The 25,954-nt window shown below is 40.0% G+C and overlaps 1 protein-coding gene across 9 annotated transcripts in view; it reads right to left on the minus strand.

Moving 5' to 3' along the window:
- The window catches only part of LOC110972062 (diacylglycerol kinase beta), a 134,495-nt gene that overhangs the window by 97,088 nt on the left and 11,453 nt on the right, over positions 1 to 25,954 (minus strand). For 3 of the 9 annotated variants that reach the window (XM_051958718.1, XM_051958712.1, XM_051958713.1), the window contains exons 1-2: positions 12,023 to 12,333; positions 741 to 970 (exon numbers count right to left, since the gene is read on the minus strand). The gene's annotated coding sequence lies outside the window, so the exon portion shown is untranslated. Of the gene's footprint in view, positions 1 to 740; positions 1,016 to 12,022; positions 12,336 to 24,403; positions 24,555 to 25,125; positions 25,245 to 25,954 lie in introns of those variants that run through there. The other 6 variants (XM_051958716.1, XM_051958715.1, XM_051958719.1 and 3 more) reach the window with 6 other exon arrangements.

The following is a 25,954-nucleotide window of genomic DNA, read 5'->3' on the forward strand; positions in this document are numbered from 1 at the left end:
TACCTGCAGCCTCAGTGTTTGACTGTGGTCAGAATCAATGAGGACAGTTTGCATAAGAGGAAGAACAGAAACCAGAACATGAAGCTGCTGAATCCAACGGCTCCCTTTAGCAGCAAATCAAACAGAAAGTCAGAAAATGGTCAGAGCTTTGATTAGAAACCTTCATCACCATCAGAACCATCAGCCAGTAGAACCACCAACCAGTAGACCTACTAATATATGTGGTGTGTATATATATATATATATATATATATATATATACATATATAGTCACTTTGGACAGTTTTCACATGATTTTTAAGGTTTTAGGTCAGTCTGGATGTTTTCTTGACATGTTGGACAGATGTTGAGACATCGTGACCAGATGTTGGAGTCATTTTAGACAGTTCTGAAGATACTTTGGACCAGTCTTTGTCATGTTGAACACATTCAGTGTAATTCTGGAGGACAAACAGTCATCTTGGACAACGTTCCTGTTATTTTAAAATATTTTTTTACATGTTAAACCAATTTTGTGTTTTCTCCAAACTCTACTGATATTTTGTTATTTTTAGACTTTCTCTCAGACTCCTCTAGTTTTATTATTGGCACAAAATAAGTTTCTTAATTGAACTTTAATAAACTGCTAAGTTAATACACGTTTTTCTTTCAAATGACAGCAAACATCTGCACAATAATGTTTTCTTCTGCCCTCAGGTGTAAATATTCAGTTGACTCCTGGAATAATTGAAGGTTTTTACCTGTTTTAGGAGGTTTTGGTGTCGCTGCAGCAGCTTTAGATCAGAGGAGTTAAACCCTGGATGTCTGAATAGTTTCCTTTAAACTAGAAGGTCAGCCCTGAAGCTCCTCTTCTCCACAGACCACACAGATGCTGTCTGGACGTCCACACTGAGCACGTGCAGACCGGGGCCTCCCTCTGCTCAGAGGGAATCTGTTTTGCTCGCTAGGTTGCCCGGCAACCGTGACGTCACTACGGAGCAGAGAGGAAGAAGAAGATCACCACGGCGACGCTGAGCTGATGGAACAGGAAGTGGATTGATGTGAGCTCAGAATGAATAAACATATTGATCGTGATCGAAGCATTGAAGAGCTGCTGGATTGACCAGTAAAATACACCGATACAGATCAGCAATCAACACTCTGATTTACTCATTTCAACTCGTTCATTTTTCACTCTAAACATTAACAATGCATCTTAGAAAAACAGGCCAAACGTTTAAATCACATCCACGTCAAAAACCACCTGACAAAGATGCAAAATAGCAGCAAGAGCAAGTGAAACCACGACAACACGATGCAAAATAACCACAACATGATGCAAAATAACCACAACACGATGCAAAATAACCACGAAACGATGCAAAATAACCACAGAAGGACGCAAAATAACCACAACACGATGCAAAATAACCACGAAACGATGCAAAATAACCACAGAAGGACGCAAAATAACCACGAAACGATGCAAAAATAACTACGAAACGATGCAAAATAACCACAAAACGATGCAAAACAACCACAGAACGATGCAAAACAACTACAAAAAAGATACAAAATAACCACAGAAGGATGCAAAATAACCACAAAAGGGTTGAAAATGACCACATGAAGACATACACAAAAAATCACCATAAAAATGACATTAAAAAAGACATAAACTCACCATTTAAAGACACAAAATTACAACAAAAAGAACACCAACACAAGACTTCAAATCACCACAAAAAGAGTTAAAAACCACCACATAAAGACACAAAATCATCACAAAAAAATGCAAAATGAGCACAGAAGACACAAAATTAGCATTAAAACATGCAAAATTGCAATAAAAACATGCAAAATAGCAGCAAAAGTAAGGAAAATCACCACAAAATGATGCAAAACCACCTCAGAATTGTTCAAAACAACCACAAAGACAAACCACAAAAAGACATGAAATAATAAACAATGCAAGATGAGCACAAAACACATAAAATCCCCATTAAAACACACAAAATTGGCAAAAAAAATATGCAATGAGCACATAAAGATGAAAAATTGGCAAAAAATATGCAAAATTCCAACATAAAAATTCAAAATGAGCAATAAGTGATGCAAAATGAATACAAATACACATAAAATCACCATTAAAATATGCAAAATCACCACAAAAAGAAGCAAAATTACAACTTAAATATGTAAAATAAGTACTTTTTTGGGGTTCAGATGGTTTATAAGAAGCACTACATTTAACAGAAACACATTTTGCTGCCCTCTTGTCTGATTTAAAGTGAAGTTTATCATCTAGACATCTTCCTGTGAGTCTCTGCAGCCTCCAGCTGGTCTCCAGTAATAAATGAAGCTAAAAGATCCTCCAGTGACTCACAGGAACCCAGGCGAGGTTATTTACACCTCCACAGCTCGTTAACGTCTGCTTCAGTCTGCAGGAACAAAATAAAAGCTCCTCAGCAAAGCAGACAGAAGGGTTCCTGGATTTAACGGAAGAGACCAAAAAACAACAAGACATTACTAAAACAGAAGTAAAGTAGAATAAGGGTTATTTATGACAAAATTAAAAATCCTCCAAGAACAGAAACGTCTCTGTGTTTCATGCTTATGTTTATTATTATCAGTCATGAAGGATGTAAAACAGAACTTTACTGTTGGTTCAGGTCAGAACCACCGACCAACAGAACCACCGACCATCAGAACCACCGACCATCAGAACCACCGACCATCAGAACCAACGACCATCAGAACCACCGACCATCAGAACCACCGACCAACAGAACCACCGACCATCAGAACCAACGACCATCAGAACCACCGACCATCAGAACCAACGACCATCAGAACCACCGACCATCAGAACCACCGACCATCAGAACCACCGACCAACAGAACCACCGACCATCAGAACCAACGACCATCAGAACCACCGACCATCAGAACCAACGACCATCAGAACCAACGACCAATGGTGGGGTATTAATTGTAACAAGTATTGTAATTTACATACAAAATTCTCACTTTTCCTGTTTTTGAACATTGCAGTATTAACACGTTTTTCTTTCACCTCGCTGTGGGATGTTTGGGGGGAGTTTTTTTTTTTTTTTTTACGTTTCTGTGTTGCAGCGTTTCCCTGCTCGCTGGCTGACAGGCTTCCGTCTTCTTTTACATGTTTCTGTGTTGCAGTGTGTCCCTGCTCGCTGGCTGACAGGCTTCCGTCTTCTTTTACATGTGTCTATCTTCCAGTGTGTCCCTGCTCGCTGGCTGACAGGCGTAAGTCTTCTTATACATGTGTCTATCTTCCAGTGTTTCCCTGCTCGCTGGCTGACAGGCTTCTGTCTTCTTTTACATGTGTCTATCTTCCAGTGTTTCCCTGCTCGCTGGCTGACAGGCTTCTGTCTTCTTTCCAGGATGTATTTCTACCACACATCATTGGCGGCTGCAGGAAGCCTGTCAGCAGCAGCAGGACATGAAGACAGCAGCAGCAGGAAGCTCTGAGCTGTGAGAGTGAATGATTAAATGGAGACCAGCAGCAGCTTTTCTGTGTCAAACATCCGTCACTTACAGCACCCAGATAATCTTCATGATCCAAGCACTTCTAAATATAGAACCCTGCTAGAACTGGGTCAACAACTCCACAGACGAAACCCTCAGCCTCCATCCACACCTGCATCATCATCATCATCACTGAAGCCAGACATCTTCCTCTCTTTTTATTCTCCACGTCAGCTGTTGGATTATTCCTTAAACCTGCGTGGAGGAGCTTAGCCTCACTTAGCTTATCTCAGGGTCTCTGTGGACTCTTTGAGGCTGCAGTTGTGGCTGAAACCAATCTTCTGTTTAATGTTTCAGACGTAGCGTCAGAATTAACCCAGTTAAGAAACGTTTCTCCAGCCGCTGAGGGACGAACACGAGGTGAAGCTAGATGAAGGGAAGAAATCTGGACTGGAAACCACCAACAACAGAAAATAAATCGACCTTTCTGAGCAGTGACTGACTGAAGATGGACTGAATGAAGAAACAGAAGATTTAAGAAGCTCATTAAATAGTCTGAAGTCAGTCTGAAGGACTTATAAACTGTAAAAACTGAAAAGATCCTCACATTTTCAACCATGAGTGATTTACAGTTCAGGCTGGAAAATTAACCAAATATAACCTGAAACTTATAGAAATGACTGATTTATACATGTCTTGACTGAAAATGTAATAAGATTCTGTAAAAATAAATAAATTCTTGGGTCAACGGGTTCTCCAGGACTGACTCTAGAAATCTAAATATTTATGTTTAAAGTGACAAAAATTTTGTCCTATATGGCATAAATATATCTAAAATGAGTGAAAAATATCCAAAAATACTTCATTTGTCCACTTGTTTTTTTCAAAATGAGTGACAATTTTTCAAAAAAATTACACCAAGTTTGCCCCAAACCACAGAAAAGAAGTCAATGATGACTAAAAATCTGTTCAAAATGACATTAAGCGATCATAACAGTAAAACCAAAGATACTGGATGAATGCAATAAATGCAGCATGGATCAGAAACAGTGAACAGAGGAGGAAGTAGTTGGAGTTCCATTCAGCATGGAGAAACATCTTTGTACTGATGATGAGCAGAGGAGAGAGGAAAAGTCTGGAAACATGGAGATAGAAAACCATCTACAGTAGGAGGAGAGAGCATGACCACAACAAGAGACACAACTGTCACAAAAAGATCCAGAACAAGACTCAAAATAACAAAAACAACACAAAACATGAAAAACAAGAGACAAAATAAGAAAAACAAGAAAAATGACACACAAAACAACCAGAAAGTGACAATTTTGGCCAAAGATACACAAAATGACCAAAATGAGACAAGAAATACGCAAAAAAAGGAACCACACTGTCAAAAAGAAAAAGCTAAATATGTGTTTTCAATGAATTTATTAGTTTAACTCTATAAGAACCTGTAGATTCATGGATTCACTGTCACGGTTCTGGACTGTACCTGTACTTCCTGTCTGCTCTACCTGTACTTCCTGTCTGCTGTACCTGTACTTCCTGTTAACCGGATTCTCTGCTGTGTGTTTGTGTGTCTGCCTCTTTATGACCATCTTCAATAATAAAAGCCAGCAGCTGATTTAATGGTTCCACCCTTCAGACCCAACAGCTCTTCAGACTCTTCAATCAGCTGAATCCGGAGCAGGTTCCTCGTCTTTGAGAGGCTCTAAGGACTCGTTAGAGTCTTTGTTTAAGATGAAGAAGAAGAACCCTCCGATAATCAAGAAAGACCAGCAGAGTGACAACTCAACGTTAAAACGCCCCGAACAAAGCAAAGAGGAAAAACTGCAGCAATAATATCCGAGTAAACAACAACAAAAAAACAAGCATTTAAACACAAAATGACCTGACAGAAAACAACACAACCGAGACACAAAACACACCGAAGATGGACACAAAGAGACAGAAAATAAGAATTATACCATCAGAAACAGACACAACAGTCCCAAAGACAAATAAAACAACCAAAGAAAGTAAAAATGGCAAAGAAAGACAAAACAAACCACAAAACTAAACAGAAAACAAGAAATGAGACACAAAACTGTCTCAAAGATTCAAAAAACAACCAAAGAAACTAAAAATGACAAAGAAAGTCAAAACAAAAAACAGAGACAAACTAGCACTGCAGAAACGAGACACAAAACTGGACTGAAAACAACAGAAAATAAGAAAAATATACATGAAATGACCATAAAGTATCCGAAAGACATATGAAACAACCACAATAAGATGCATGACAAAAACAAGACACAAAACATTGGAAATGGGACAAAAAGACAAAGACAAGACAAAATACTGCAATGACAAAACAATGCAAAACTAGACAAAAAAACTTCACAGAACAAGAAAAATGAGACACAAAATGACCACAATGTTAAAAAAAACATCTAAAAAACATCTAAAACCACGACAGTAATACATGAAATGAAAAAAAGACACAAAATAAGAAAAAGTATGCACAAAATGAGCATAAAGTGTCCCAAAGACACGTGAAATGACAAAAACAAGACACAAAAACATTAGAAACGCAATAAACAGACCACAAAGACAAAAGAAAACGACCAAAAACAGACAAAACTGTCTGAAAAACACATAAAACAACCAAACATGATGTGACATGACAAAAACGAGACACTTCTCTAATAAACATCTGAACTCTTCTCAACAGAATTCAGTCAGTGGTTTTCTATTTTATTTTATTTTATAAAACGGTGGTTTTTTAACTCAAGTTTTATTTTTGTTTTATTTTATCTAATGATGCTTTTCTACTCAGGTTCTATTTTGTTTTATTTTAACTAATGGTGGTTTTCTGGACATATTTCTTCCAGAGTGGACTTTGTTGTGTTTCTTCTTGAAGCTGGAGGTGAAAAGTTGAAGATAAATTTAGATCTCGTATGTTTGAGAGCAGCTCAGAGGGAAACACTGACGTCCTCCTCATCCTTAAAAGGCCTGGAGCTCTCACCAAACACTACACACTCTATACACACTACGGACTCTATACACACTACACACTATATACTACACACTACATATACTACATATACACTACACACTATATACATACACTACACACACTATACACCATATATACTACACACACTATACACCATATACACTACACACAATATACACCATATATACTAGACACAATATACACCATATACACTACACACACTATACACCATATATACTACACACAATATACACCATATACACTACACACAATATACATCATATACACTACACACAATATACACCATATACACTACACACACTATACACCATATATACTACACACAATATACACCATATATACTACACACACTATACACCATATATACTACACACACTATACACCATATATACTACACACACTATACACCATATACACTACACACACTATACACCATATATACTACACACACTATACACCATATATACTACACACAATATACACCATATACACTACACACAATATACACCATATACACTACACACAATATACATCATATACACTACACACAATATACACCATATACACTACACACAATATACACCATATACACTACACACAATATACACCATATACACTACACACAATATACATCATATACACTACACACAATATACATCATATACACTACACACAATATACACCATATACACTACACACACTATACACCATATATACTACACACAATATACACCATATATACTACACACACTATACACCATATATACTACACACACTATACACCATATATACTACACACACTATACACCATATATACTACACACACTATACACCATATATACTACACACACTATACACCATATACACTACACACACTATACACCATATATACTACACACACTATACACCATATACACTACACACAATATACACCATATATACTACACACAATATACACCATATACACTACACACACTATACACCATATATACTACACACACTATACACCATATATACTACACACAATATACACCATATACACTACACACACTATACACCATATATACTACACACACTGCTACACTAAACTGAACAGTGTCATCTGGACGTTTTCGTCCTGACTCCGTTTGTCCTCAGATTTCACCTCTCTGTCAGATCGTCTTTACTCAACTTCTAGATCATCTCAATGTGTTAGCTTCAAGTCTGAATGAATGTTTTGCTCAAACGACAAAAACAAAAAGCTAAAGAAAATCAACAACAAAATGACAAAGATGAGACAAAATGACAAAAGAGACAAAAAAAACAATGCAAGAAAAGCAAGACAGAAAAGGACCATGAAGTGTCCAGAAGACAAAGAAAGCAATCAAAAGTAGACAAACATTGACAAAAATTAAACACAAAACTAAACAAATCACACCAAAAATACAGCAACAAGACACCCAGAGAGAGACAGGAAACGACCAAACTTTAACATTTCATCTGGTCTCACTAACGGACGTTCTCAAGATTGTTTCCACATTTAAGCTCCAAAATCAGAATGTTCTGAAGAAGTTTCTCCAGAGTGTCAGATCTGCTGCCGACTGGTCTGCTGAGGTCATAGCGGACTCTAGACATGGATCTGAGGTTCTACCTGAGGAGGAGGTTCTACCTGATCGTTCTGCTGCAGATCACCACAGATACCAGAAATGTATTTCTGGAGGCGTCATGGCAACAGACAGACGAGGATGTGATCCTATTGGGTTTAACGGAGCAGAATCTAAAGAACCCAAACTTTATGTTCTCACTGAAAATATGAAATCAGAAACTAAAGACCATGAAGAACTCGTTCTCCTCAGATTAATTACACCAACAATCTGCTTTTAATTCTTCCTGCTCAGTAGAAAATCTAAAAATAATCTCTGCTGACTGAGCTGCTGTTGGGTTCTAACAGAACCAGGTTAGTTTTGGATCTGCTGGTTTCATGGAAATGTTGGTTCCTCCAGAGTTGGTTTCTAACAGACATAAATGAGGTTTTATCTGTTTATCATCAACTTTAACTGTAAAGGATGAAATAATCATTAATGATCAGGTACATTTAATCATTCCTCATTAATCCGTTTCTGTATTCCATCCTATGAGACATTTATATTTACCAGTCAGACCAGCAGTGAAAATGATTTGTTAAACATCGAAACAAAGACGTGAATATTAGAGACAGAATGAAGGAAGCAGAGATCTACTGAACTAAATCAAAGCCAATATTATAAAGTCAGGTTATTCATGGCTGCACTGTTCTGGAGACTTTAGCTTCATTTAAAGTCCTGTTTTCATGGATTCAGATCTTTGTTGATGTTGCTGCATCATGTTCACTTTAATAAATAAATTCTTGTTAAGTATAAAATCTGCTGTCAGGAAACGTCCTTTTACTAGATAAATGAAAACACTTGTTGGTGGTGAATGTGAAGCAGCTGAACTGATCAAACATCTGATCCTGGTTCATGACTTAAACTGAAAGCTAAAGTCTTTTTATCAGCTAGTTGGAGTAAATTAAAAATAACTGCATCGGTTGCATAAGCAGCTGTTTTTCTTCTAATTAATATTTTATGGGGATGTGAAACCAGAGACGCAAGAAGCAGGTCAGCGACGAAGACGATCAGTTCAACAGGAATCAGTTCAACAGGAATCTAAAGATTTTTCTGCGTTTTATTTTCTTTATTCTGTGTTTTATTGGGTCTGAGCACCACGGTGTGTGAAGAACTCATTGAAAGCCTTGGGTCTATTGTTATACTTTCGTCATCGGACAACAGAAACGCATTTTTGATGCCCTAAACAGACTCGAAAACAGGTGGAACTTTGCACACACATCAGGACCAGCCAAAAATTTGATATTTAGGGAAATGGCTCAATAGTGCCCCCTGCAATATTATGAAAATTCAGCCTCCAAACCACGTTTCACCTACAGCTATTCGGTAGACATATGGAATTCATCAAGAAGCACAAAAGAGCCTCATGCACGAATACCCAAAACCTAACTGGAAGTCAGCCATTTTGAATTAGGGGTCATATTTTGGACGATTCTGTGTCGTTGTTTAGGACATTTCAAAAACCTAAAAACTCAGAGAAACCATGAGAGAGCTGAAAATTGGCCAGGATGTACTCCAGGCATGGGTGATCAAAAGTCAGCAAAATGCTCCACAAAAGTCTGAGGACATGGAAATGGCATCCAGCAGAATGCGGCCATTTTGGATCTTTCGCCATGAAACAGGAAGCGCTAACTAGCCTATACATGCATCAATCTGCCTCAGACTTTACATTTATGATCGGAGTCTGGCCCTGATGAATTCCATAGACCAATAAAGGGTCAGTGATAGCACCACCTGGTGGATAGACAGGAAGTGTTGTCTCTAGTCTGTACATGCTCCAATCACCCTGAAACTTTAGATGTTTGATCAGAGTCCAGCCCTCATCACATCCATAGGCTGAAATACACTCAGTCACAGCGCCACCTGGTGGACATGCTTGGATTTGCTGACCAGCAAGGATGCAAAGACCCAACCAACTATTCTGCATTTTATTTGGTTTAAATTGTTTCTGGTCAATATTTACTGCTGCTTGTAGCTGCTGTTTACCGTCATCAGTCAGTTTTTACATTTGTTTTCCATCACTGTTAACTGTTTTCAGTCACTGTCATTTTCAGTTGTGTTTCACTGCTGTTTATGTTATAGAACGACTCGCATAGTTAGAACAGGAACAGCAAACAGACACAGAAGCAGCTGGTGAATGTAGTCGAGTATTTAACCGTTAAAAAACAGAACCTTCTGTGTAGCAGCTAGTGGAGACCAAAGACTGAACTAAAAGAGAGGCAGGAAGTCTGAAATGATTGAAGTCAATGATAATGCTGCTATCAGAGTCCAGCAAACAGGCTCAACTCACCAACAAGCTGCCTGTGCTGCCCTCTAGTGGCCAATCAGACGTTGAAAAACTAGAATGTTCATAGAGAAGTACACCTGGTCCATAAATGTATGAAGAAAGTCTTGTTCCATTATTCGGATGTACAGTGTTTGTTAAAACAAACACTGGAACTAGTTGGCAAGCGGACAAATACGTTGTCATGTGACGATACGAGGAAGACGGCTTTGTGTACATTCACGCGTTACGTCACACTGTACGAACGAAATTGTGATGTAAGTCGAGGACCCCTGTAGTGTTTCATATTCTAGGTTAAAACCATCCACTGGTGATCATCTCTGCTGGTTTTAAACCTCTAAAACTGTCTGAACAGCGCCTCCTGTCAGCCAAGAGCGGAACTACAATGCTGCAGTTGGTGACAGTAAAAATGTTTATTCTGCCTTTTGTTTGGCTTACTCCGTTTTATTCAGCATTTTGTTTGATTTATGTTGTTTCTAGTCCTTATTTACTGTCTTCAGTAGCTTTAAGTTGCGGTGTTACGATAATTTCTAGTCACTGTTATTTTAGGTCATTGCTTACAGTCGTTCTCAGTTAATGTTTGTTAGTTTCAGTTGCTTTTTACTGTCTGTTAATACAGAAGTAGTGTTTTATGTTCCAAGTTAAAACCATCCACTGGTGATTGTCTGTGCTGGTTTTAAACCTCTGAAACCGTCTGAACAGCGCCTCCTGTCAGCCAAGAGCGGAACTGCGACGCTGAAGTTGGTGACAGTAGACTGGGTTCATCCTGAGGATCCGGATTTTAAAATTCATGCAGCGTCTCGTCACGTAATGTTCCCTCCTTTTATTTAATGACTGAGCACGTCTGTGGTAATCGTTTTGTGTTCGGGTCACTAAAGGAATCAGCTGATTGTTCACCTCTTAATCCTGCTGATGAATTACCATCTGATGGATCTCCAGACCTCCGCTGACCTCTCAGCACCGTCTCTACAAACAGTGAATCTACGCTGATCCTTGCTCTGCTGATCCTCGCTCTGCTGATCCTCGCTGATGTTTATCACCGGCCACCGATGCTGTCAAGGAATAAATAAGCGTCGCTTTGGCTGATTGCTTGATGAGATGTAATTAGGCGTGCCGGCTGGAGATTAATCCGAGGAGCCGGCCGTCTTTAAGCATCGTTCTCAGGGATTAACGGACGTGAAGATGTGCAACAGCAGCTTTAAACAGAATCACATTACAGGAGGGATCATTAAACTGCTTCTATCTCCTGTCATTCTGTCCTTGGGTTGGAACTCCCTGAATAAAGGTCACTGTTTCACCACTGGAGGAGGCTTTCTGCACATTTTTTCTGACAGACTTTCCCTGAAAACCCTCTGATCTGAACCTGAGAGGGGAGCAGATGGATCAAACTACAGCATCGATCCCACGTTCTGCTGAATCGCTGTTTGCTTCTGGAGGCAGAGAGTCGGATTTAAACCCATCACAAACACACTCAGCACAGACCTGAAGCAGCGTCTCAGGCAGGAAATACAGAGAAAGTTGGCAGAAAAAGCGAGCAGGAAGCAGCAGAGACAGAGCAGGCGACAGAGAGAGAAAAGCTGGTGGACATGGAAGCGTGAGGATCAGACGTCCTACCTCGTTCTGCTGCTCTCTAACATCCTTCATCGGGCGCTTCTCCCTCATTCAGAGGCTGTTCTCTGGAAACGCTGAGCAGCTCGACAGCTCCTGCTACATCCCTCCCATCCAGCCTGAATTAATTAAGCCTGTTTCCTCTCTGCCCTCCCTCTCTCTCTCTGCACATCAACAGCTGCTCCTTCCTCCTCCTCTGACGCTCCACAACCAAACCACCGTCGTTCAACGCTGGATTTAAGGAAAGCACAAAAGCACAACAGGTGTTGGCCGATTTAAACCAGTCAGACAGAAAACCTTCACCCGCCAAGTCCCAAAATCACCAGCAGATTAAATAAAATCACCACAATAACACCATTTATCAGCAGTTTTCATCTCTGCAGCGATAACGTGTGATGTGTAGTTAAATGAACCTAAGCTCAGTTTATCAAACTAAATCCCCACGAATAAAATAGTTGCACCAAATTCCATGAAAAAAAATGTTAAATTCTGCACAGCCGACAGATGAAATCAGTGAAATAATGGCAGGGTTATTAATTTCTGCAGCGTTAACGGAACAAATCATTGATGAGCTGCAGTTAAATGAACCAAATCTAAGCTCATCTCTTTAAAATCTTCCATAAATACAACATTTGCACCAAATACTATAAAAGAAAACCTACAAAAACTGAAATCAATGAAAGAAATGCAGCATCTGAACCCCAAAATTCACCAAGAGGTTTAGAAACCATCACCAGAATTCATCAGCATTTTTTTCTGCAGCGTTAACTATTTATGATGTGCAGTGAAATTGAATTAACCAAATTGTCTTTTTAAAATACGATAGCGTTGCTTATTTAAACCGACAATGCAGTAAAGAAAAGTTGTATTACCTTTGCTGACATGCTTAGACTTTTTAAAATCCCCATAAATCAAACATTTGGACCAAATTCTACCAAAAAAAAACTAAAAATTTGCAAAACCAATCAATGAAATAAATGCAGCCTTTATTTAATTTTTCTGCAGTGTTAACTGAACAAATCATTGATGACATGTAGTTAAATGAACCAAATCTGAGCTCATCTCTTTAAAATCCAACATAAAAGCATTTGCATGAAATTGTGTAAAAAATTTTAAAAATTCGGCACAATCGAGAAGCAGAGTTTGATTCTATGGTAAAAAAAAAATTAAATCCAGCGTTTTCAGATGAAGTGCAGGCAGTGAACCAACAAAACAAGCTCATTTTTGGTCTTGTTTTGTTGTTTTAAGTCATGCTTTTGTCATTTTGTGTCTTGCTTTTCTCGTTTTGCATTTCATTTTTGTCATATTATGTCTCATTTTTTCTGTCTTGTTTTTAATTTTGTTCTTGTTTTTTTAATTCTTTGGACTGTTTTCCATCAGTGGTCAGCAGTAACAGCTAGCTAAATATCTAGCTTCTACTGCTGAGAAAAAGATCACATTAGCATGGATTAGAGTAGGGTTAGCAACAACACAGAAAACATGGAATAGAAACGAGGTAATCAATACCTATTATTGATCAATATGGAACAGCAAACTGAAAAAGAGAAGGTTTATTTTTCAAACATTTTGAAGAACAAATGTTCTCCAGTTCTGGAATGATCCTAAAGTAAAGGATGTTTTCTACCACTCAGTTAAAACCCGTTGCGTTTCAGTGTTCCGCCCGCGGGACACTTTGAGATCTGCATAAGCATTTCCTTAAATGTCTGAAGCTGCAAACGTGATTATACAAACACTATACGCCCATGGAAAGCTTAGATTCTCATGAATCCGCCGGTATAAACCACTTTCTGATGTGATTACCACAGCGGCTGAGAAAAACACATTTCTAAAACAAACAACAAAACATTCAAAGGGCAGAACTCACCTTTGGACGCTCTTTTACTGGTCAAAGATGAAAATAATCCACAAAAACCGGCCAGAATCCAAGCTTAAGCATCCAGACAAAACTACCACGTATAATATTTTGTCCAAAACATGTCTTGAAATAAGTAAATAATCCACAAATAGCTCGGCTCCGTGCGCGTGGTGCTGCGCATTTCATATTCACTGTATTTATGCCCATATTTTTATGAAGCATACAGAGATCCACCATAGACATAATAAAGGGTAGATGCCGCTCAGGGTGCTGCGCAGTGAGAAATACGGCCCCCAGATGGCAGCCCCACCGCTCGTCAGACCCAATAGGCAGTAATGGTCGATGCGGTGTCTACTCTTTATATATGTCTATGGATATCCACGCGGTCTTGCAGTCAAAATGGCGGCTGAACTCTTTCCTTTTGGTTTACACCATAGACATATATAGGTAGACGCCTCATAGGCTGTCGAGAGACGTGCTTACAGCGCCGCCATCTTGGACCGGGGCCAGCCGAGGCAGCGGTGCATAGAAGTCTATGGAGGAGAGAGGTACTGCTGAATCTAAAAGTGGAATTATTCGCCGAATTTTGAACCGATTGCCAAGCTGTTTGATTTTTAGAAACGTCACACGTGTAGCTACTGTATAAGCTGCTCAGATTATTTTTACAATGCTGGTTTTGCCACTCAACACTTAGATTCCGGACTTCTGTTCAGCCTATGGATGCTCTAATGAGCGCTGTAAGGAAACAAGAGCATGTGGGATTACTTTTCACATGTAACATGTATGTAAGGAATAATATATTGTTAGCAGGTTGTCATAGCGAGAGTGAAATAAACGCCGAGAAGACGGATAGAACCCCATCAGCTCCGTGTCTGGCTTCTACCCATGATCTAACAGCTCTCTACATCATCCTGTGTATTACACAGCTGCTTACTGGTGAAATAACTCATCTGAGACCATTTTTTGTTTAAAATTCGATGTTATGAATCTAGCGTTCCTAGCAGCTTACTGCAGTAATTGGTGGGTTAGAATACAGCATCTGATTGATCTAATAATAGCCCTGATTTATGATGGAACTATTTTTGTTGTAGACAATTCTTTATCTCTGGCTACTTTTCTCACGTTTAAGCTTTCCCAAAGAACGTGATTTATACACGTGATATAATAGTAATAATAACAGTAATAATAATGATAAAAATAATAGTAATAATAGCAGTAATAATAGTAATAATTGATATAATATTAAGAGTAGTAATAATAATAATTATTATTATTAACAGTAGTAATAATAGCAGTATGGCAAAACCTGCATTGTAAAAAAATATCCGAGCACCTTGTATAGTAGCTACACATGTGACGTTTCTAAAAATCAAACAGTTTGGCAATCGGTTCAAAATTCGGCGAATAATTCCACTTTTAGATTCAGCAGTACCTCTCTCCTCCATAGATGTCTATGCACCGCTGCCTCGGCTGGCCCCGGTCCAAGATGGCGGCGCTGCAGGCACATCGCTCGAGTGGGCAGCCGCAGTCAATGAGGCGTCTCCGTATATATGTCTATGGTTTACACCGCATTTCAACCAATCAAGTGACTCTGGCTTGCCTCCCCGGCCTGAACGGCCAACCGTAGCCGAGACTGACCGATCTGGACCAACCTCATTTCGTCAGTAAATTCTGAGCAAATCACGTCGGAGGAAACGTTTGACTGACAGGGCTGATAGCCAATGAGCTGCTGAATACCATAAAGCCTCTGCCAGCGGGGTTCTGTGACTTTTCACATGTGGCTAAAAGATGAACATGTCCTGATTTAGATAAAAGTTAATTTTCAAATGATGATTGACATGAAATTATTGCATCAGTTTAATATTTTCTGTAATTTTACCTTATAACTACATTTAAGTTGAGGTCACTTCATGAAACTGGCTGACAATCACATTTTAGAGTTGAAATTTCACTCAATTTTAGATATATTTTCTACATTTTTGACTAATTTAGTCAATTTAGTCAAATTTCACATAATTTTCAACTCATTTTACATTGGTCTGGACAAATTTTGCATCATTTTAGATGCATTTTTGAAAGTTTCACATAATTTTAGACATATTTTCCACATTTTTTGGACTAGTTCTGAATTATTTTGGACAAATTTCCCATCATTTAGACACATTTTTACATCATTTCATTAAAATTCTGAGTCATTTTACAGAAATTTCACATAACTGGACACATTTTGCATAATTTGGACTAATTCTGAGTTCTTTTAAGACAAATTTCTCATCATTTTTAGACACATTTTGCATAATTGTAGACATTTTGGAGAGATCGAGCATATTTTGGGCAAACTTTTTAGTAATTTCAGAAAACTTTCAAATAAATGGAGACAGGCTTCACATCATTTTGGATAAATTTTACATTCATGTGTAAGCTAAATCAATCAAGCCTTCAAATATAAACAAATTAAGAGTTTATTTGCAAAAACAGATAACTCCATTTTGATAAATTTTCAGAAAATTTTCTTTTATTGTTTACTTCAGATAATATCAATCAAACTGAAGTTGAGTGGATTTGACTCAGTAGAAAAATATATGACAAAATAAGGAAACAAATTATTATTGTTATAATTATCTCAAGAAAACAATAAATAAATACGTTTTCTGAAAATTTCTAAAATGGAGTTATCTGTTTTTGCAAATAAACTCTTCAAACGTCCTCCAGTTCTGGAATGATCCAAGATTGCAGGTTTGTCTGACCAGACTCCATCGCTGATCTTTAGCTTGTAGCGGTGCTGCTAACGGTGCAGTTGGTGGTGCTGCTAACAGTGCAGCTAACGGTGCAGCTAACGGTGCTGCTAGCGGTCCTGCTAGCAGCGCAGCTAACGGTCCTGCTAACAGTGCTGCTAGCAGTGCAGCTAAAGGTCCTGCTAACAGTAAAGCTAATGATGTAGCTAACAGTGCTGCTAGCAGTGCAGCTAATGGTGCTGCTAGCAGTGCAGCTAAAGGTCCTGCTAACAGTGCAGCTAACAGTGCAGCTAACAGTCCTGCTAGTGGTGCTGCTAATGGTTGCTAACGGTGCTGCTAAAGGTTGCTAACAGTGCTGATAATGGTACTGCTAATGGTCCTGCTAGCTGTGCTGCTAGCGGTGCAGCTAATGGTCCTGCTAAAGTTGCAGCTAACGGTCCTGCTAGCGGTTCTGCTAGCGGTACAGCTAACGGTCCTGCTAAAGTTGCAGCTAGCGGTTCTGCTAGCGGTACAGCTAACGGTCCTGCTGATGGTTCTGCTAGCGGTGCAGATAACGGTCCTGCTAGCGGTGCTGCTAGCGGTGCAGATAACGGTCCTGCTAGCGGTGCTGCTAGCGGTGCAGCTAATGGTCCTGCTAAAGTTGCAGCTAGCGGTTCTGCTAGCGGTACAGCTAACGGTCCTGCTGATGGTTCTGCTAGCGGTGCAGATAACGGTCCTGCTAGCGGTGCTGCTAGCGGTGCAGATAACGGTCCTGCTAGCGGTGCTGCTAGCGGTGCAGCCAACGGTCCTGCTAGCGGTGCTGCTAGCGGTGCAGATAACGGTCCTGCTAGCGGTGCTGCTAGCGGTGCAGCTAATGGTCCTGCTAAAGTTGCAGCTAGCGGTTCTGCTAGCGGTACAGCTAACGGTCCTGCTAACGGTCCTGCTAGTCGTGCAGCTAACGCTGCAGCTAACAGTGCAGCTGGATGAGTGAACATTCGTCCTCATGAGTTCAGTCGACTCACATTCCTGCTGTGGAGAAACAAACCAGCAGCGCTGCTTTAAACAGAACTCGTCACAAGACTTTTTTCAGGCGGCTGTAACTGAGCTATTCTGAGCCGTCAGATGAAAACAGTCTGCTTCTCATCAGCTCTATTTTTATCTGCTGCACTTCAAACTCCTAATCTGCTGATTTTCTGCTGTCAATGGGCAGATTGTGACTCTTCTGGCTCCATGTGACCTCCATCCTCACACTTATCAGCCCATGTCAGACATTCTCTGGAAGTTCTACAAACACAAAACCAGCCTCCTTTCAGGATTAGCTGAGGCCCTCAGGCTTTTTATTCTCCTCTCTGCTGCTGGTTTCATTCAGTTTTACAGCTCAGTGGAACGTCCAGGGGACAGGAAGTGGGAACACAAGAAGCTTTGAGGGGGGAACTAATGCAGCGCTGCTCCGTTTCTCTGGGGATCTTCCTCTTTTAGCTCTCTGGATTGTGTGAAATGAGGCAGCAACAACATGAGAGAGAGAAGAAAGGCTGAGAGGTGGACTGAAATGTCCAACAGCAGCAGCGACACCTTTAGATGAGTGAGACAGGAAGTGTAGGCGTCACACAGGAAGATCATGTAGCTGAAGGTTTCACACTCTGAGCTCTGATACGTTTTAGACGTCACTGTTCTCCAAAAACATGTTGACTGGGTCTGACTGAAGCTGAACGCTGGTGATGTGAGAGTTAGTGTTTGGATGATAAGGATCAGTCCAGAACTGGAGGACATCTGGCCTTCAAAATGTCTGAAAAATCAACCTTCTCTTTACAGTTTTCTGCTCCAAATTGATCAATAATAGGTACCGATAGGCTCAGCCTCTACATCAATGTAAAAGGAGTTCAAAATGATGTGAAATTTGCCTACAATTATTAAAAAATGTGTCTAAAATGACTCAGAAATACTCCAAAATGATGGAAAAATTGGTGCAAATGACAGAGAATTTGTCTACAATGATTCAGAATGTGTCAAAAAATGCGAAAAATATGTCGAAAATTCCGTGAAATTGTCAGAATTTTCCCGAAATGATGCAAACTTTGTCCAGGCCAACATAAAAGGTGTTCGAAGTTCTGTGAAATTTCTCTAAAACGATTCAAACCCTGTCCAACATGAGTTTGTGGTCTAGGACTGCTGAGAAGGGTTAAAAAAGTGACAGAAATGGGTACAAAATGACTTTAAATGTCTTTAAGCTATTAAAATTTCTTTAAAAAATAAGAATTATTCACAGTTAGTTTTGTAAACATTCGTGGTCCAGATTTTTTCGAAAACAAATCTTCTGTTGCAAATTAGTCGTGCAAATTCCTAGAAGAGTTTCCAATGACTTTACATGTGCTTCAGTGCCTTCTGTGCTCAAAGTTTCATGGTCTGCAACAGAAACTGATCAGCTCGTAAAGTCGTACTCTTAAAGTGCAGATTAAAACAACAGCAGACGGAGTTCAGAGGAAGTTCAGCAACATTCTAGTTTAGTTTTTAGAGGGTTTTTTAAAAACATTTTTCCTCTGTGCTTTTTCAATGTTACGTTAAAAAGTCGTGTTTCATTAGAAGTGCAGAGGTCTGTTTCCAGTCAGTGATCTTCAGTGACTGAACCAAGCTGCTCTGGACGTTACAATTCTCCGAAAATGAATCTTCTGTTGTAAAGCAGTCGTGTAAAACCCACAGACTCACCATGCAGATGTTCTGGTGTTTCCTCCTGAGCTCCAGTTTCCTGATCTGACAAACAGAAAGTGAACAAAGCTCCTCAACAGTTTCCACCGCTAACTGCTGCTTCTGGAGGCGTCTGACGCTAACAGGACCTTTCATCTCAGGAGAAGCAGCTTCCGAAGCTCCTCAGTCAGAACTTAAAGACTGAAGGTCACCGGTCGAGTCGGTTTGTTTTCTCCTGCTAAGTGTGAAAAAGCTCCTCTTGGGTCTGAGCAGCTGGTTTCACTTCCTCTAAAGTTCACGTTTCACCTCCTCTAAAGTTCACGTTTCACCTCAGAGGTGGAAACAAACCTAAGCAGCACATGTAGCTGTGGACTGAACTCCTCCTACTGCAGCAGAACCTCCAGAACATCAAGAGTAGAACCTCCAGAACAACAGTAGAACCTCCAGAACATAAAGAACAGCATCAGAACCTCCAGAACATCAACAGCAGCAGAACCTCCAGAAATTTGTCCATCCATCCATCCATCCATCCATCCATCCATCCATCCATCCATCCATCCATCAGAATCGTCTCCAGCTCCATAATGGAGACGCTCAGCTGTAACTGACTGATGACTAAATCATTGATTCCTCTTTAGCATCCTTCACATTGTGCATTTTTTTCACCATCAAGCATTTCTGAGAAACAGCAATATTTAATAAAACTCATCTACCTGAAAGTAAAGACTGAATGGACAGAATCAACCGTTGTTGATAGGGATATTTAGAGAAGTTAAAACATTCAGACGCTGCTGCTGCTGAGAAACAGACTGTTGAAATAAGGTCTGATTTATTCTGAAGTCTTCAGCAGGAATCCTTCATGAGTCCTCCAGGTCTGAGGATCTAATACATGCAGTCAGTCCAGATACATCAGACAGCCGATAACAGCTTCTTATCTGGAAGATCGAGCAGTAGCTGGACCTCCTCTGGGATGGAGGCGTTAGGAGGACTTCCCTCACCACAATATCTGCTGCCGATACGCTCAGAAACCCAAGAAAACAATCATTGTTTCATGTTGTGGATGAAGCTTTCTGCTGATATCAGCATGGAGAATATCTCACAGGATTTCATTAACGAAGAGGCTCCATCAGCTGAACCGGTCTGACGCTAATTCATGCTCAGGTTTCTGACTGGTGGAGAAAACAAGGATCAGTGAGAATCAATATATTGATCGACTTATCCTCTAGGAGCACTGACATTTGCTCGGCCAATTACAGCCAATCAGGGCGCTCTGTGGTGGAGGTTTTAAGGCTGAACTCTAGCTGAAGGGTGAATATGTAGGTCAGACTGATAGAAACAAGAGATAAAATCAGATCCAGCTGGTAAACCGTCTGTATGACCGCTGGACATGAAGTCACATTAACTATTAGAACTAGAGCTATTTCTGTACCTATAACTACAAGTATTACTGTAAAATACTCAGATATGCAGTCATGGAAAAAAGCAAAATGACAAAAATGGCATAAAATGACAAAAATGATGGTAATTTTGAGACAAAGTGACAAAAATGAGACACAAAATGGTAAAAAGTAGACACAAAATATGCCCAATTTGACATGATCAGACCACCCTTGTTTTCTTCAGTTCGTTGTTCATTTCAGTGCCTGGTACCACTAAACATATATTAACTGAAGAATACAATGAACACAAAAACACAGCTATTCCATCATGCTTTATGTGCCATTTCACATGCTTCAGCTTCATTGTATTCCAGGGTCTATAAGAGGACATTTCAAAGGTCTAGAGTGGTTTCCTGCTGACATTCAAGCCGTAGCAAAACTCAGAAGTTATCAGCTCTCACATAACGCCTAAAACTAAAGAATTATGTGAAGCCACAAAGGCAGCCATCTTGAGTGAGAGACAGGTAAAGATAAAACTGAAGATCTCCAAGAAAAAACAAGCCCAGCATTGTTCTACCAAACTGCTAGCTGCTCAGGAAACGTCTTTCTACCACCAGATGACCATCACTCATCCGTTCAGGAATCGTCCTCAGACCTCCAGGAATCTTAAAAATGAGTGGACACTGTGGAGAAATGGGAGTTGTTGGGCAAGGACAGTTGGAAAGCGACTGCTTGAAGCTGGTCTGAAGTCCCACAGGGCAGGAAGAAGCCCTTCATCAAGGAAAGGCAGAGGAAAGCCGGTTACTCTTTGCTGGGATCACAAGGATTGGACTGTTGATGATTGGACTAAGGTTCTCTTCAGGAATGAATCCAGTTTTCAGTTGATGTCCACTCCAGACAACTTACTGGTTAGGAGGAAGCCTGGAGAAGCTACAAACCAGACTGTCTGCCCCGACAGTAAAACATGGGTGATGTTTTTCCAAGTCTTTTTCCAAAATTCAGATAACTTTGGAAATAAATAAAGTCATTGTGGACATTTTGTCATTCTATTTGATTTTGGACACTTTTTTTGTCATTTTGGACAATTATTGAGTCAGTCTGGGCTATTTTAAGTCTTTCTGTACGTAACTCAGGTCATTCTGGACAAATTTAAAGTAATTATGGACATTCTTGTCATTCTGAACACTTTCCTCAGGCAGTTTGGGCATTTTAAAGTCTTTCTGCACAAGTTTCAAGCAATTTTTGGAACTTTTGTTATTTGGCATTTTTTCATTTTAAGCTTTTTCAAAATCAGTTTGGATGATTTTCAGTGGTTCATCCTTGCTGACTGATCAAAATAAAAATGTATCACTTATTAAATGTACAATAAGGACAGAAAGGATTTACAAATAATTAAAAAAAAATCTATTGCCAATGAAGTGTGGCAGTGAGATTAAACAACCAATAAAGCGAGGTCCAGACAGGGATGTCACCTGACCTGTTCTCTTTGCACAGTAAAAACAACATGAGGAAAATATGAGGATTACCAGAGGATCTATCAGAGAATGCAACCTAAAGATCAAATGATATGCAGATGACACAGTGCTGATAGTGAACAGTAAGGAGGCCAGAAAACAGTCTTCTTCCATCAGATGGAAAACTCTTTCCTGCCTCCAATGACTGGATTTTCCAACAAGACAAGGTCAGTTAAAGCCTGGATGGAGAACCAGAACACTGGAACCATGCCTTGGCTGCTCAATCACCAGATCTAAATCCAGCTGAAAACAAGTGGAAAATCAAATGCTAAATGGAGAACCACAAGCCCCAAAAACAAAGCAGATTTGTTAGAATTAGTGCAACAGGAATGGGCTGCTGTGATCAGAAGCTGGTGGAGAGCATGAAGAGTCATCAGAAACAATGGTTCTAAATCAGTACTAACTCCTGTTGGATCATGGGACTAAAACAGACAGAAAAGATGTGATCAAGCGGCTCGAGCGGTGGAAGAACAGTGGTACAAAGGCAGGCGGAGGCAGCATTTGAGTGGTCGACTTCTTTTCTTTTTTTTTCCTTCTTTATTTTCCAAATGTGCAAAAATACAAAATATCAAAGTGCAAGTGCAAAAAGTGCAAGTGCGTTGGAGGGTAGGAGCAATGGCTTCTCCAGCAGCAGAACGCAGAACAACCAGACAGACAAACCGTTTCCCTTGAATGAGGGGAACAGCCTCCTCTAATACTGGTCTGCTCAACAGGAATAAACCAATAAAACTCTGGAGGTAGATCACCTTATCCTTAGCCGTTACCACCTAAGTTAAAAACTCTCCATCATAAACCAAAACCCAGAATAAAGTAAACAAAAAATAACTAATGCAAACTAACCCAACTAAACCCACCAAACTTAAACCAACAACACAATATAAAGTTAAAAGTATTGCAGCCACCCCTTCCGTATCCCTCCCCTTGGTTCAGCCCGGAACAGTCTTTTGGGCGTCTGGCTCCCTGGGGACTCTTTTGGCCAGACGCACCTGGACACAAGAGGAAACGGTAGGTTAACTGCACAGACCACTCATTCACACACACACCTCCACGACACTCAATACATTCACCGCATGCACACCACACTAAGAGAGCCACCAATTTAAATTATCTCACAATATTGTACATTCCAATCTAAATTATCCTGTCACCTCCGCAGACCCGGCCGCCGCCATCACCCAAGGTGACGCCACCGGACCGGACCCACGGCCAACCTCAATAAAACTGTTTGGTTAATAAAATATTTAAAACCGACAATCGTGTACAAATTATTTACCAATTAGCTTCTCACAGTGTTGGGTGCATTAACACGCTAACTGAATGCATAAAGTGTCATGTGCAATGTGCAAACATACGTGACGGACGGCCCTGTTCGTCACAAAAGAACACATGGAATCCTAGAAGCTTTTTATGGCAGAACAGTGCCTACTGATGGAAGAACTGAAGGGATTCTGGTTATTATCAAGAAAACCATGAAAAACATCTGATATCAGCTCTGACATTAAACTCTAATCAGCTATTGTTGTTATCGTTATATTGTCCAAACAGATGGACCTTTAATGGTACCAGGCATTAAAATGAACAAGAAACTGAAGAAAACAAGGATGGTCTACTCCATTTTTTCCATGACTGTACGGTCAGTGTCTTCATGTTTTTGTCATTTTCAGTCTTTTTGTAATTTTCCCCCCTAAACCTATTTAATGTTATGGATCCATGCTTTCATGTTGTTCATGGCTAATTTCCAATCTTTTTGTTGTTTTGAGGTCATTTTCAAACTTTGTTTTCTGTCAATTTTTGTTGTTTTCAATCCTCATTATTTTTTGTCCTTTTCAATCTGTTCTTTTGGTCTAATTTTGTCAATTTCTGTCTTTTAGCATTTTTTGGCTGACCAATCTAATGTTATGGATCCATGAGTTCATGTTACTTAGGTCTAATTTGTTTGGTCTTTTTCTTGTTTTTTGTCTCAGTTTATGATTTTCCATCTTTTTCTTTGTGGCTTTTTTTGTCATTTATAATCTCATTTTCAATCTTTTTGCAGTTTTGTCATTTTTTTAATCAAATATTTTGTCATTTTTTGTAGTTTGTTTTTGTCTAACCCATCTACTGTTATGAATCCATGCTTTCATGTCGCTTGTCTAATTTCTTTGGTCTTTGTTTCTTTTTAGTCATTTATAGTCTGTTGTTTCTGCATGAACTCTCATTAACGCCTCGTTTCTGAACACGTGAAGGTGAATCGATGCAGTTACCTGCTGAGCTCGTTCCCGTGGAGTTCTCAGCCTCTTGAAGTCGTCCCAGATGGTCGATCCGGTGGGAGGATGTGGAGGACGAGGAGACGCTGGAGGACGAGGCTTTGATCCGACGAGGTGAATCCTCTGATGTCACCCAATGAGGAAACAACTGGGAGGCAGAAGACGTTCAGGTGAGGAAACATGTTCTAGAATCAGCCTGTACAGCTTTAAAGCAATCTTCCAACTGAATCTAGAACCTCCATGTTTCCTTCTCTAGAATCCATCCTCTGAGCAGAAAACAACCACGCTGACAATTTTACTGCTATTTTGCATCTTCTGTGTCTTTTTGTGCTCATTGTGCATTGTTTATGTTACGATTCCATGAAGCTCAGGTGCAGGAAATGAACAGGCAGGCGAATGGAATACAGAAGATTTTATTTACAGGAAGTTTAACAGAACTGCAGATCAAAACCGGAAAACTACAACTGGAAATACTCCAAGCAAAACATGGAACTGAGAGCTAGTAGAAGACTCGACAAAGACTGGAGGCTAGGAGGGCTAATTACTCAAACTCAAAAATGCTGACTCATGGTGGGTAACACCCAGGCAAGAAAGACTCACTAAAGTATCAGCTAGTTAACATACAACAAACACAAAGCGAAGCTAATGGGAAGCTCGATAACTACTTGAAGTAGACAAACGTGAGTAATGTCTAATTAACTAAACTAAGAAAAGGTTACTTGAAACAGCGCGGATAACTGGATGCTCAGAGCTGGGAACCACCGGAGGCTTGGAACAGCTGACATGAGGCGAGCTGCAGCAGCAGGTAGGTGAAGGAGGGACGCCGGGTGGAGGAGACGGCACAGGCGAGTGATTCACAGGCTCAAAACGAAACCAGGAATCGGAGGCGACGGAGGACCCAGGTGGTACAGAGCAGGAGCAGATGGATCCGGAGCGAGGACGAAGAAAGACAACCAGAATTACCAGAGGAACAGGATTTCAAAGCACAAAAGCTGGAGTGACGTGTAGTGAAGAGTCACTGGCTGTGTCACGATCCGGCACTGAGAGGTGAGTGGAGTATGGTTGTACTGTGGTGAGTGTGGGGCTTGGTCGGCTGCATTCCACCTGCTCCAGCACCAGATGATGAGGAGGAGGAGGAGGAGGAGGAACACCTGTTGCTGCAACATCTCCACTGACACACCTGAAAAGGAAGAAAGGGGACGAGGAAGAGGGAGAGGGCACTATCTAGGCCTGGCAGCTGCCGGTCTGACAGTTTATTGCTCATTTTGCATTTTTTTTGCATCATTTGGTGTTGATTTTATGTTTTTTAATGGTGATATTGTCTTTTGTGGTTATTTTGCATCGTTTTATGGTGGTTTCACGTATTTTTGCTGCTATTTCGCATCTTTACAAAGTGATTTTGAATTTTTATGGTAATTTTTTCATCTTTTAATGGTGATTTTATGTCTCTTTTTTTGTTGATTTTATGTTTTTAAATGGTGATTTTATGGATTTTTGTGTTGATGTCATGTTTTTAGTGGTGATTTTATGGATTTTTGTGTTGATGTC

Source organism: Acanthochromis polyacanthus, chromosome 14, assembly GCF_021347895.1.
Source record: "Acanthochromis polyacanthus isolate Apoly-LR-REF ecotype Palm Island chromosome 14, KAUST_Apoly_ChrSc, whole genome shotgun sequence".
NCBI classification, from domain to species: Eukaryota; Metazoa; Chordata; class Actinopteri; family Pomacentridae; genus Acanthochromis; species Acanthochromis polyacanthus.